Below are 14,710 nucleotides of genomic sequence, written 5' to 3' on the forward strand. Positions count from 1 at the left end.
TATCCACACAGGTACACAAAACACACTCTTTTACATGAACTATCCCTGCCATAAGTGCTATATTGTTCTATTTCTTCATGGTTCACACAGTTAGCACCACCATTCAATCTGATATGACATATGCTATGCCCAAACTCATGGATCATATCATAAGAAATTATAGGGAGATTACATTTCGGTACCTAACCGGAAATAACCTCAGCGTTGCATAACAAAACAGTGCTCATGACACATCTTCACCAGAAAGCCTCTGCAAAACTTTGTCAGTTTCAAGGCTGTGCTTGATGCTATTTATTTATTTATTATTATTATTATTATTATTATTATTTTTTTTTTTTGGTACCAGACATTGAACTCATGACCTCACACTTGCCAGGCAGGTGCTTATGTGACTGAGCTAAATCCCCAGCTGCTTGATGCTATTGTTAATGTTAATTGCTTTTCTTTGGCCAGGGTGCTATAAGTGTTGTGATCATTGTTTTCCCCTTGTATGACAATATTGTTTTCCCCTTGTGCTTGCCTTGGGTCATAATCACCATAATTCTGTACCAAATAAATAAATCTATACCAAGACATATAAAAATCAAGGCACCAGAAATTCAGCACAAGAACAGAATTGTTGTTAAAGAAAAGAAACAAATCACCTACAAAGAAATCGCATCAGAATCACAGCAAACTTCTCAACACAAACCTTTGGTAAAGGAGAATTTCAGGGAAGTATTTAACTCCTGAAAGAAAAAAAAAACCACCAACTCAGATTGGGGTACCCTGTAAAACTGTCTTTCAGAATCAGTGGAGAAATAAGGTATCTCCATGACAAAGAACAACTAAAGAAATTCAGGACAACCAAAATAACTCTCCCTAATGTTCTGAAGGATATTTTATGGAGAGATAAAAAGACCACACTCACAAAATACCAATAAAAGACCCATGTCTATCACCATGTACTAAATTAAAATCTAAATGGGTCAAAGATCTGAATATTAAAAGAGAAACACTAAATCTATTGGAAGACAAATTGGGTAGAAACCTTGAAGACATAGGAGTAGGTAGAGAATTCATGAACAGGATTCAACCGCACAGGAAATACTTCCCAGAATCAATAACTGGGACCACTTCTTATAAAAAGTTTCTGCATGTCAAAAGAAATCTCCAGCATAGTGAAAAGAAAACCCACAAACTGGGAAAAGATTTTAGTGAACTCTCTCTCAGACAAGGGACTCTTGTCTAAAACATATAAAGAATTAAAAAAACTCAGACCCCCAAAATTCAAAGATCCAATCCAAAAATGGGCATCTGAGATGAATACACACTTCTCAGATGAAGAAATGCAAATGGAAAATAAATACATGAAAAAATGTTCATCATCATTGGTCATTAGAGAAATGCAAATTAAAACCACACTGAGATACCATCTCACTCCTGAAAGAATGGCCAGGATCAAGAAAACCAACAACAACAAATACTGGAGAGGCTGTGGGGAAAAAGGAACTCTCCTACACTGTTGGTGGGAGTGTAGACTGGTGAAGCCTTTGTGGAGGTCAGTCTGAAGATTTCTCAAAAAGCTGGGATTGGAAGTCCCATTTATTCCAGCTATTCCACTTCTAGGCATATTCCCAGAAGAACTGAAAGCATCATAACACAGTGATATATGCGCACCTATGTTTATAGCAGCACAATTTGTAATTGCCAGATCTTGGAAACAACCCAAGTGTCCATCAACTGAGGAATGGATAAAAAAGTTGTGGTATTTCTGTACAATGGAGTATTATTCAGCTATAAAGAAGGATCACATTGAGATATTTATCAATAAATGGGCGCAGCTTGAGACCATACTCATAAGTGAAATAAACCAATCTCGCATGTCCGAATAGTTTCCCTAATGTAAGTAATGATTCAAATATATAAAAATATGTGGTAATCATGATTCCCCATTATGTGGCCTTGAAGCCTGATAAAGTTTTCACTTATTAATTGGAAAGGCTATATTCTGGGCTTCTTGATATGGAAATATTTGAAGCTATAGTATATGATGTTTTATTCAAATATTTCAAGGAAAAAGACATACACTATGGTAACTATTATTAAGTCAGGTTATTTGGTGGTGAAGCACTAGGTTGCTGAAACAGTCATGCTTTGACCTGTATTGTTATATTGTAATGTCCTGTTTTATCTCAATCTCTGCCTTATTCTTTAAAAAAATTATTTAGTTATTTCTTATGTTTGTTTTAATTAAGGGGAAAAATTTTAAAAATTAGCAGGATATATAATAGTAACTTTTTTTGATTTCCTATTAACTTGTTTTGAAGTCCTGTAATACTCCCATGATCTTGTTTTGACTGATTAGACTCTGTTCCATTCTGTATGATAGTATCAAGTTTGAGGGTATAGGCAACTACTTTGAAGGCAATAAGATTCACTAAGATGCCCATTCTGGTTTGACTATTGTCTCCTTTGGAAGTCCTCTAATGTTTACAATGCTTAAGTTTTATTGGTCTTGTTCTCTACTATTTTGTTCAACTTTATAATATCTAATGAGATAGACAATTCTTTTTAAGGAAACAAGAGACATCGTTGATAACCATTGTTGATAACCTTGTACTCTGTTTTACATCATGTGCTATGTCTATCCTTGGTTTTGACTGACAGCTTTGTTTGGCCATATTTGACTTTATTCTCCCCCCCAAAAAAAGTAATAAGAACTAAGGAGTAATAAAATCCAAAATGTGTAAATTTTGTTGTAAAAAAGAGAGGGAATAAAAGAGCTCTAAAGCATACAACAGCAAGTGTGTTTAGGCGTGTTAAATAGCTGACCATATTAATGTTTTTGGTTGGATCATTGAACACAACTGTTTGCAGTCTCACTGTTTGAATGTCCACTTTGTATTCTTTGATACTGTGATTTGAGCAACTATCTCTAAGACGATAATATGTAATCTATTAAGTGGTGATTTCTTACTGGTTTTTGTTTTTTTTTTTTTTTTTTTTTTTGTAGTTCTGTATTACTTGTACCCTTACACCGCTTTGTTTTGTTTTGTGTTTTTCTCTTTTTCCTTTTAAATAAAATTTAAAAAAAAAACCAAAATACCAATAAAAACAAGCCACCAGGTTAGACAAGCAATTATACAGGAGATAAAGACAGGGAATCAACAACAGGAAAGTAAAATGAGAAAAATGCCAATACATATCATCTATAACTATCAATATAAATGGCCTCAATTCACCAACCAAAAGACACACTGGTAGAATGAATCAATAGACAAGAAGCAGTGTTACTCACCATAAAAAAAAAAAAACCCATTCGATTCAAAAAAAAATTCATAGGCTGAAAATGGTACTTAAGGTTACAGAAACCTGAAAAAAAGCAGGGGTAGCTAATCTCTTATTATGGTTGATAGACTGTGTCAGTTTGAGGAGTTTAGAGGTTTAACTGAGAGACTCAGCAGTTGGACTAGAGAAAGAAATAAAAGAAATAAAGATAGGGAAAGAAGAAGTTAAATTATCATTACTTCCAGATGACATGACAATCTACATAGAAGACCCCCAAAACTCCATCTATACATTTAATAGTGAGATTCCTTCACATAGTTGCATGACATGACAATCTACATAGAAGACCCCCAAAACTCCATCTATACATTTAATAGTGAGATTCCTTCACATAGTTGGCACTCAAAAATCAGTAGTGCACTATTGTTATTTGCAGATGACACAATACTCTATAGAAGACCCCAAAAAACTCCACAAAACATTTCTGGATCTTATCATCAAATTCAGCTACAGCTGTATACAAAGTCAACATTCAAAAATGAAAACCTTCCTATACACAAACAACAAACACATACAGAGAGAAACTGGGGAAACGATCCCATTCACAATGGTATCCAAAAGAAGGAAACACTTGGGAATCAACTAACATAGGAACCAAAAGATCTATACTTTGAAAATCACAGTACCCTGGAAAAGGAGATTGAAGAGGATATCAGAACTGAAAAGATATCACTTGCTCTTGGATAGGAAGACCCAACATAGTGAAAATGATCATACTTCCAAATTGATATACAGACTTAAGGCAAACCAAATACCATTAGCATGTTTCATAGAATTAGAGAAAATATTTCTAAAATTCGTTTGGAACCAGAAAAGACTTAGAATCAATTCTGAGCAACAAAGGCAAGTCACAGGGAATCGCAATCTCAATCACAATCTCAGACACAAAATGATACTACGAAGCTACTAGGATAAAATCAACATGGTATTGGTGAAAATACAGACCCAAGGATCAGCAGAATAGTATAGAAGATGCAGATGCAACTCTAAAAACACTTAGTCATCTTATCTTTGACAAAGGGACCAAACATGTTCACTTGAAGAAAACTAGCCTCTTTAATAAGTGGTGCCGGGAAACCTGAGTTTCCATATGCAAGGACTAAAACTAGACACATATCTGTCACCATGCATTAAACTAAATTCAAAATGGATCAAAGATCTAAATTTTAAGACCAAAACAGTAAATCTACTGGAAAAGAAAATAGGTAGAACTCTAGAAAACTAAAGGGTAAGCAGAGACTTCATGAACAAAACTTGGACTTCATGAGAAATACAAAATATCAAAAAATGGGATCTCATCTTATTAAAAAGCTTTTCACAACATAAGAAAACAATAGAGTGAAGAAACAACTATCTATAACTATTGTTTCTTCACTCTATCTATAGAGTGGGGGAAAATATAGCCAGTTGTCCCTCAGACACTGTCAGTGGGAATGTAGACTGATGACACCTCTGTGGAGATTCCTCAGAGTGCTAGAACTCCAGGTTCCATTTGACCAGCTATCCTTCTTCTTGGTGTCTTTCTGTAAAAATTAAAAGCATCCAAGTACAGTGATATACGTGCATCCATGTTTACAGCAGCACAGTTTATAATAGCTAAATCTCCTAAATTCCCATTAACTGATGAATAAAGAAGATGTAGGATTTTTATACAATGGAGTATTAGCCACAAAGAAGGATAAGCTTGAGACATTTCTAGGTAAATGGTTGCACCTTGAGTCCATACTCTTGAGAAATAAATTGGACACACGTGTGTAAATACTACATAATTCCTTCATGTGAGGAACCAGAAGTGTAAATAAGGACCAAAACGTATAATAAGTATTGGGAAACAGGAAGAAACTATTCAAATGGGAAGGAGAATGAAGGAAATGGAACAGGTAAAGGGGAAAAGGGAAGTTTTTTAAAATGAAAAAAGAAGGGAAAATGGAAACAAAACTTTATAAATGGGGAGGGGAGGAAATGGTGAAGGGAGGGCAGGGGAAAGGGAAAAAAAGAACCAAGTTGCATCATTTACAGTTACACATTTCCTAGGATGCATGTGATTGTTATTTATATATGCCTAAAATGTACCAATAGATTCTGATTATAAAAAAGCTTTTGCACAGCAAAACAAATCACCAACAGAGTGAAGAGAAACCCACAGAGTACACAAAAATTTTGCAAACTTTTCCTCAAAGTACTAATATCTAGGACATATACAGAAGTTTAAAATACATCAGATCCCCTCAAATGTAAAGACCCAGTCCAAAACTGGGCATCTGACATGAATGTACACTTGTCAGATGGTTAAGTACAAATGGCAAATAAATATATGAAAAAAAAGTTCCGCATCACCCATCATTTGAGAGATGCAATTAAATCCATGCTGAGATTCCATCTCATTCCAGAATGAATAACTGTTATCAAGAGGTCAATAACAACTGATGGTGAGGCTTTGGACAAAAGGACTCCTTCTCTACGATGTTGGGTTGCAAGTACAGACTTGCAACCTCAGTGAAAACCCATGTGGAGATTCTTCAAAGACCAGAATTAGAGCCCCATTTGACTCAGCTTTTCCCCTTCTTGTTATCTTCCTTAAAAATTAAAAGCATCATATCACAGCAATATAGGCATACCCATGTTTACAGCAGCACAATTTTTAATAGATAAATGTTGGAAACAGCTTAAATGCCCATCACCAATGCATGAATAAATAATGTGGTTTTTAATAGATTAGAGTTCTTCTCAGTCATAAAGAAGGATAAACATGAGACATTCTTTGCCAAATGGATGCACCTTGAGACCACACTTAAGCAAAATAAATCAAACATACATGTGTAAATATGTGTAAATATCACATCATCTTTCTGGTGTAAAAAACTGAAAGTGTAAATAAGAACTAAAAAGTATAATAGATATTGTGAAATAAAAACGTGTTCAAATGGGAAGGTGAACAATGGAGGAGATGGGGGAAAGAAAGGAAGGGAGAAGAAAAAAATGACAAAAGGATAAAATGGAAACAAAGCTTTTATAAGTAAGGAAGGGAAGAGAGTTTGAAAGGAGGGTAAGGGAATGGGGAAGAAAAGGAATAAAAATACAACATGTACAGATACAATTTTCCTATGATGAATATGACAATTAGTACCTGAATTGTACTAATAAACTTAATTTTTAATAGTAGAATACTCAAATCAACTAAAGGAAAATCAATGTCAGTCAGAAATGTCACAACATGTGTCAGTTACAACATGTCAGTCACAAATCCATGTGTTTTGTTGATACTTGCAAATGCAAATGGTCTTAATTCTCCAGTTAAAAGACATATTGGCTGAGTAAATTAAAAAACAAAGATTCAACAATATTTTGGCTATTAAAAAAACTCACCTCATTCATAAGCACGTGAACACACAAACAAATACATGCATTGAACATGCATTGAAAATTATATTCCAAGCAACTGAAATTATAAATAAACAGAAATAGCTATGACTATATCTGACAAATATTTTAAGACAAAAACAGTGCAAAGATACAAAAAGACAAAAAATCAGTTTATTAAGAAGATCTAATAATTATGAATACATATGCCTAGTAAAAAAGTACACGATTTTGTAAAGCAAACGCTATCATACTTAAAGTAAGAGACAGACAATAACAGAGTAATAGTGAGATGGGGATTTAGTGCCCCTCTCTAATCAACAGATAGATCATCCAGATGAAAAATCAGCAAAGAAATATTAAACTGCACCATAGATCAAATACACTTAGACATTTATTAAACAGCAGCTTCAGAATATACACTATTTTCATTAACACATGAAACTTTAGAATACATCATACAGTAGATCATAAATCAAATCTTTAAAAATACACAGAAATCAAATAATATTCTTTATCGTAAAGTAAAATTCATTTATCTTTTCTTACTTGGAATAAAAGTAAAATTTTACAAGAGAACCTTGGAAATGTTCAAACATATGCATACAGCATGAGTAGCACAATTTTAAAGTGTGTCACAATAAATCAAAAAGGGAATTTTTTAAATTCTTTGACACAAATGAAAATGAAAACAAAATACCAAAATCTATTGCGATGCATCTAAAGCAGCACTAAAGAGGGAGATTCATAGCAGTGAATACTTAAATCAGCAAAAAAGGAGATTCTCAACAACTTAGTCTCAAGATATTGGAAAAGTAAAACCAATACCCTAAATTGGGAGAAGAAAAGAAATAGTAAATATCAAGCAGAAATAAATGAAGTAAAGTCTGGACAAGCATTACAAGGAATCAGTAAAACAAAGAATCGGTTTTTTATTTATTTATTTATTTTTGTCTTTTTCCTTTTTATCAGTACCGGTATCGAACTCACGACTGCCTGCTTCCAAGGCAGGTGCTTATGCTGCTGAGCTAAAACCCCAGCCCAAGAATTGGTTTTTTAAACAAAAACAAAACAAAAACTGACAAAACTTTAACTAGACAAGACAAAAAAATCCCAATACATAAAAATAGAGGCAAAAAGAGAAATATTACAGCAGATGTTACATAAATTCAAGTATCACCATCATCACAGGAAAATTCACAAGTCAAACTGAAATGAAGACTCTGCACTGAGAGGATAAGAAGGCAATGTTTATTCTTTATGCAGGTAGACTATTGAATCTTCGTGAGTGGACTGCTGTGGGACAGTTCCCAAAGGTAATGGCACTGAGTTTACAGAGAGCTTAGGTTGTATAGCGTTTAGAAATGGGAAACACAAAGCAAGTGACAAAATGTTACACAATTGGATACATGTATTGGGTCATATATTGATAGGCAGCTAGTCTTGAACAGATTGGTTGAAACAAAGGAATTGTTTATCATAATATAGAAACATTCCAGGAGCAAGGGGAGGGGCCCTTACAGAGGGACTAGCTAATGGTGCTTTTGACTAGTCCAGAGTTCCTTAGGGTATAGACAACTACACTGATTCAGTGCTAATCAGAGGTGCACAGCTGGGCAGTTGAATTCAACAGGGGCTGACACTTGGTCAGAGACTTCTAATTTCTTTCTATGAAACACCTCTAAGTATGCTAATTGCTCTGTATGAAACACCTATAAGTATGCTTACATTATATTTTGCCCCAGCATCATTAAAAATTATCTCAAAAAACTATTTTCTGACTAACTGCAAAAATCTAGAAAACATGGAAAAATTTTTGGAAAAATGTAAGTTTTATACTCTGGGGAATCACAGTCTCTTTACCTTGGGGCTCATACCCAGTTGACATTCCTGGAGCTGACTGGCTCTACCATCTGCTGTGCTCATGTCTTTCACAGAGAGCACTATGTGAGGAAACAGGAGACTGTCTGATGGTTTTAGGAACTACAGACTAGTACCTCAGCTGGCCTTATTTGCAGTGCTTGGAGCCTATGGAAGAGAGAAGGAAATACCACAGTCACCTCTGTACATATCAGTATATGGAAATAAGCTTCTATATAATCAGTGTTGCAGCAATTGTTCTGCATTCAAGGGGAGTCACTTTAATTGTATCACACACACATATGTGTGTGTGTGTGTGTATAATAGATATGCACATGCAATATAGTTAAGATAGTTAAGCTAATTGATATTAGTTCATTGAAAGAAAGGTGTGTGCCTACATTACTTGATCAATTTTTTACACCTATAACTTATTATAGGAGCAACTACTTCAAAAGTAATACATAGTGTACTAATTATTGTTACCCCTTTATAATCTTTTTTTATTTTAAAAAGGGTAAAACAACATAACAAAGCAGAACAAAGTGTATCAGAAGCAAAACAATGCAAGTGACACAGATGTCAAAGCAAGACAACAGGAATCTATGGTGGCTAGCATAATGTCTCTTGTTTTCTTTTAAATAATTGTGTGTATCTTAACACACAATGAATTCATACAAAACAAAATGGTATAAAACTTATCAAAACAAAGTAATGAAGGCCTTATAAGCCTTCAAAACCAGACAGTAGAAAAATCAACAATGGCTGCCATAATGTCTCTTGTTCTCTTCAAATTAGCTGTCCACACCTTCATGTACGTTGAAACTAAGCAATACAAAACAGACTAAAACTTCTCTGAACAAAGAATAGAAGCATTACTGGATTTCACAGCATGGTGATATGGAATCAGCAATGGATACCATAATGTCTGTTTTTCTTCAAAGTAGCTGTTCATTTCATCACACATAATATAACCGATTGTTATAAACTATTTATGAGAATTTCTAAGCAAGTATATGCCTCTATGTGTACACCTAACCTTTCTGCATTAGAGGAAAAAACAAAACAAAGCAAAACAAAACAGATTGCTAGAAAAATAAAAAAAACAAAATAGACAAATAAATAACAATAGAAAACAACCTAAAACATTGAAGATATAGGTTTTCAAAGCGCAGGGATAGGAACAGAACTAAGGTTGACATTTTATATAGTGACCTTCAAAAGTGTTTCTCAGGTCCAATATACATAAACATGCAAAATTGTTCCAATCCTATGAATGTTAACTGCTTTGTTCTATGAACTTATAGAATTTGTAACACAATCATCTTAGCTATTCTAAGTGTGTTTATACAAATGTAGATTTTTTTCTTTTCCCTTCCTTCTTCTTTTTCGTCCTTTCCCCTGATATATTATTTTTCCCCTTTGAGCAGATTTTTACCATTTCACTGTATTAATTAAGGATTTCATGTCTTATGTACTCTGATCATTTCTTCAATTAAGGAGACAGTATGGTGTTTACTCATGTGAGTTTGATTTATTTCACTTATGAATATGGTCTCAAGTTTAATTCACTTATAAATATCTCAATGTGATCATTCTTTATAGCTGAGTAGTACTCCACTGTATAAAAATACCATGACTTTTTTTTTCCATTCCTCAGTTGATGAACACTTAGGTTGTCTCCAAAATCTGGCTATATACAAGTTGTGCTGCTATAAAACATAGGTGCACATATACCACTGTGGTATGGTGTTTTCATTTCTTCTGGGAATGTGCCTAGATGTGGAATAGCTGGAACAAATGGGACTTCCAATCCCAGCTTTCTGAGAAATCACCAGACTGACCTCCACAGTGTTTGCACCAGTCTACACTTCCACCAACAGTGCAGGAGAGTTCCTTTTTCCCCACAGCCTCTTCAGCATTTGTTGTTGGTAGTTTTCCTGATCCTGGCCATTCTTTCTGGAGTAACATGGAATCTCAGTGTGGTTTTAATTTCCATTTCTCTAATGAGTAATGATGCTGAACATTTTTTCATGTATTTATTTTTCATTTGTATTTCTTCATCTGAGAAATGTGTATTCATCTCAGATGCCCGTTTTTGGATTGAATCTTTGAATTTTGGGGGTCTGATTTTTAAAAATTCTTTATATGTTTTAGACAGAAGACCTTTTGTCTGAGGGACACTTCACTAACATTTTTTCCCAGTTTGTAGGTTTTCTTTTCACTATGCTAGAGATTTCTTTTAACGTGCAGAAACTTTTTAATAAGAGGTGATCCAAGTTGTTGATTCTGGGAAGTATTTCCCATGTGGTTTGATTCTTGTTCATAAACTCTTAACCTACCCCTTTTCCCCTAAGGGTTTTACCCAACTTGTTTTCCAATAGATTTAGTGTTTCTATTTTAATATTGAGCTCTTTGGTCCATTTAGATTTTATTTTAGTACATGGTGATAGGCATGGGTCTAGTCTTAGTTTTGGGCATATCGAGAGCCAGTTTTTCCAACACCATTTATTAAAGAGACTGTTGTTCTTCCAATGAACATATTTGGCTCCTTTATCAAAGATAAGGTGGTTAAGTGTGTTTGTAGTTGTGGCTGAATCTTCTAATCTATTCCATTGATCTTCAGCTCTGTTTTGATTCCAGTACCATGTTGGTTTTACTACAGTTGCTTTGTAGTATAACTTCAAGTCAGGGATTGTGATGCCTTCTGCCTTGCCTTTGCTGCTTAGAATTGTCTTTGCTATTCTAGATCTCTTCTGGTTCCAGATGAATTTTAAGAGTGGTTTCTCTAGATCCATGAGGTATGTTGATGGTATTTTGATTGAGATTGCATTGAATCTGTATAACAATTTTTGAAGAGTGGCCATTTTCACAATATTTATTATTCCTATCTATGAGCAAGGGATGTCTTTCCATTTTCTGAGATCCTCTTCAATTTCTTTATTCAGTGTATCATAGTTTTTGCTATACAGATCTTTCACTTCTTCCGTAAGGAAAATTCCTAAATACTTCATTTTTTTTGGTTGCTAGTGTGAAGGGTATGGTTTCTTTTATTTCTCTCTCTGTGATCTTGTTAGGGTATAGGAATGTTATTAGTTTTTGAGTATTGATTTTGTATCCAGCTACTTGCTGAATTTATTTATTATATCTAGGAGTCTTTCAATGGAATTTTGGGGGTCTTTTATGTAGAGTATCATGTCCTCCACAAATAATGACAATTTAACTTCTTCTTTTCCTATCTTTATCCCTTTTATTTTTCTCTCTTGTCTACTTGCTCTGGCTAGCATTTCCAATACTATATTAAATAGGAAAAGTGATAAGGGACATCCTTGTCTTGTGCCTGATTTTAAGGTAAAGGCCTTCAGTTTTAGGCCATTTAGTATGATAATGGATGTTGGTTTGTCATAGATGGCCTTCATCATATTGAGGTAAAAATCTTCTATTCCAATTTTTTGTAAGGCTCTTAGCAGGAATTAATGTTAGACCTTATCAAAAGCTTTTTCGGCATCTATAAAATGATCATGTGATTCTTACTTTTGGCATTACTGATTTGTTGGATTACATTTATTGATTTACATATGGCAAAACATCCCTGCATGCCTAGGATGAATTCCACTTGGTCATGGTGTATGATCTTCTTGATGATTTGCTGCATCCTATTTGCCAATATTTTATTGAGGATTTTTGCATCTGTGTTCATTAGGGAGACTGGCCTGTAGTTCTCTTTTTTAGTTGGGTCTTTCTCTGGTTTTGGAACTAGAGTAATATTTGCTCCAGGAATGACTTAGGAAGGATTGCTTCCCTTTCAATTTCGTTGAAGAGTCTTAGGAGTGTTGGCATTAAGTCTTCTTTATACTTCTTGTAGAATTCTGCAGTGAAGTTTTTCTGGGCCTGGGCTCTTCTTTGTAGATAAGGCCTTACTTACATTTTCAATTTCATTAATAGAAATTGGGTTATTCAGCAGTTTTACATCTTCTTAACCTAGTCTTGGTACTTCATATGTTTCTAGAAATCTGTCTATTTCTTCTGTGTTATTAAACCTATGAGAGTATAGGTTTTCAAAATAGGTGTTGATGATCTTTTATATTTCTATAGAGTCTGTAGTGATTTCAACATTTTCATTCCTTATTGCACGAATTTGAGCTTTTTCTTCCCTTTTTAAAATAAGGTTGGCTAGGGGCTTATCAATTTTATTTATTCTTTGAAAAAACCACCTCTTTGATTCATTGATTCTTTGGATTGTTTTCATAGTCTCCATTGCATTAATTTCTGCTCTGATTTTTTTAAATTTGCTCCCTTCTTTTGGCTTTGGGCTTGAGTTGTTCTTCTTTTTCTAGATGTTTGAGGTGTAGCATCAGGTTGTTCATTTGTATTCATTCTGTTTTCCTGATGTGGGAACTCAGTGCAATAAATTTTCCTCTGAGGACAGCTTTCATTGCATCCCACAATTCCGGTAAGTTGTATTTGTATTTTTGTTTGCTTTAGGTATTGTTTAATTTCTTCTTTAATTTTCCCTGTGATCCACTGATTATTCAAGAGTGTGTTATTCAGTTTCCATGTGTTTGTGGGAATTTTGCAGTATCTTTTACTATTAATTTCTAATTTCATGATGCTATGATCCGATAACATGCATGGGATAATTTCAATTCTTTTGCATTTATTTAAATATGTTCTGTGGGCTAGTATATGGTCTATTTTAGAGAATATCCCATGTACTGTTGAGAAGAATATGTATTCTGATGTTCTTGGATGGAACACTCTGTGTATATCTATCAAATCTATTTGTTCACAGTTGTGATTCAGTTCTGTTATTTCTTTGCTGACTTTCTGTCTGGTTGATCTGTCCCTTGGTGTCAATGATGTGTTAAGGTCTCCTGTTGTAATTGTGTTATTGCTGATTTGGTTTTTCATTTCTATTATTACTTGCTTTATATAACTGTGTGTTGTGGAATTTGATGCATATATATTTAAGATTGTTATCTCTTCCTCTTGAAGTTTTCCCCTAACCAGTATATAATGACCTTCTTTATCTCTTCTGATCATTCTTGGTTTGAAGTTCACATTGTCTGCAAATAGAATAGCTACCCTGCTTTGGGGGGGTGTTCCTGTTGCATGAAGTATTGTTTTCCATCCTTTGACTTTCAGTCTGTGAGTATCCTTTTGGTTAGATGGGTTTCTTGTAAACAGCATTTGGTTGGATGTTCTTTCTTGATCCATTCTGCCAGTCTATTTCTTTTAATTAGTGAATTGAGATCATTTACATTAATGGTTATAACTGTTATATATTGGTTTATTGTTCACATGTTATCTTTCTGCTGTTGCATCTTTATCTTTCCATTCTGCTTAATTGTCTGCTTTGGTTAGTGGTTTTTTACTAAGTGTGTCTAAACTGTCTTTCAATATTTTCTGCAGGGTTGGCTTGTTGATCATAAAGTTCTTCAGCTGTTCTTTGTCATGGAAGTATCTTATTTCTCCATCAATTTTGAAGGACAGTTTTTCAGGGTACATCAGTCTAGGTTGGAAATCATTTTCTTTAGGATCTGAAATACTTCACTCCATGCTCTTCTTGACTTTATTGTTTGTGCTGAGAAGTCTGCTGTGATTCTTATAGGTTTTCCTTTATAGGTGATCTGTCTTTTCTCTCTGTCTGATTTTTAATTTTCTATTCTTATGTTGGTTTCTAGGATGGTGATTATTATATGTCTGGGTGTATTTTTATTTTGGATATCGCCATTTGGAGTTTTATATGCTTCACTGATTCTAATGTCAGTTTCCATTCTTGTGTTTGGGAAATTTCCAACTATTATTTCTCTAAATATCCTCTTGACATTCTTCATGTTTTCCCCTTCTCTTTCATTTATCCTTATCAATCTTATGTTATTTTTCTTTGCATCATCTTGCAGCTGTTGAATCATTATTTCCTGATTCCTTGTTATTTTTAAAAGATCTTTCCTTTCCTGTTCACTAGCTGCAATCTTGTGTTAGAGGTCTGAAATTCTATGTTCACTTTCATTGAACTGGTTTTTACAACTTTCAATGGAATTTATGATTTTCTGTATATCTCTTTGCATCTGCTTAATGTATTCTGTTTGTTTCTTATATTGTTCATCCAGGGATTCTATCTTTTTGTTTAGTTCCTCCAATTTTTTGAATATTTCTA

The sequence above is a fragment of the Cavia porcellus genome, unplaced genomic scaffold (assembly GCF_034190915.1).
Source record: "Cavia porcellus strain 051 isolate PalLab524CR breed Dunkin Hartley unplaced genomic scaffold, mCavPor4.1 scaffold_7, whole genome shotgun sequence".
Taxonomy (NCBI): Eukaryota; Metazoa; Chordata; class Mammalia; order Rodentia; family Caviidae; genus Cavia; species Cavia porcellus.